Source organism: Poecilia reticulata, linkage group LG12 (genome assembly GCF_000633615.1).
Source record: "Poecilia reticulata strain Guanapo linkage group LG12, Guppy_female_1.0+MT, whole genome shotgun sequence".
NCBI classification, from domain to species: domain Eukaryota; kingdom Metazoa; phylum Chordata; class Actinopteri; order Cyprinodontiformes; family Poeciliidae; genus Poecilia; species Poecilia reticulata.
In genome coordinates this window covers 6,291,240-6,291,853 of record NC_024342.1, presented here as the reverse complement: position 1 = coordinate 6,291,853, position 614 = coordinate 6,291,240, and positions in this window count along the sequence as shown.

The window sequence follows — 614 nt, the reverse complement described above, 5'->3', positions numbered from 1 at the left end:
CCGAGAGATGTGTTCAGCTATAGTGCTATAGTTTCTCTTACACACCTGAAAACAATAGTCTAATGTGACATATTGCATTTAGATGCCAATGCAATAATAAAAACAATGTTGATGCAAAAAAAATAAAATAAAATAACTTCTTTAAGCTTACATCTTTACACAAACTTATACGTCTAACTGAAAATAAAACGGGCAATGACTTTCCTTCACGTTAAGTAGGAAGCAGGAAGCACAAGAAAAATAGATCTGGCGGTGGGGGGTATAAAAAAATTTTAAAAATAAAAAAAAACCTGTCAGATGTACTTTTACAGTAGCAGAGAGGAGCAGAAGGCACACAGGCGTACGCGCAGCATCAGAACCTCACCGCGTTTCCCTGCGTGTGTGAGTCCTGGAAAGCGGCTGCTTTTCACGCACCGGGGCGCAGACCCACCCCGCTCGCTGGGTGGTGACACCGCTGCCGAGAAACCGAGAGGCTGCAAACGACAAAAGCCGGAGCGGCGGGAAGATAATTTAGTTTTGAGTGGTTCCACGTGTGCTTCATAAACAACAAAGTTTTCCTGCGCCTCCAGCGTGTTTCCCGCTGCAAACATGGAATCCATTTGTCCCTCCCCTCC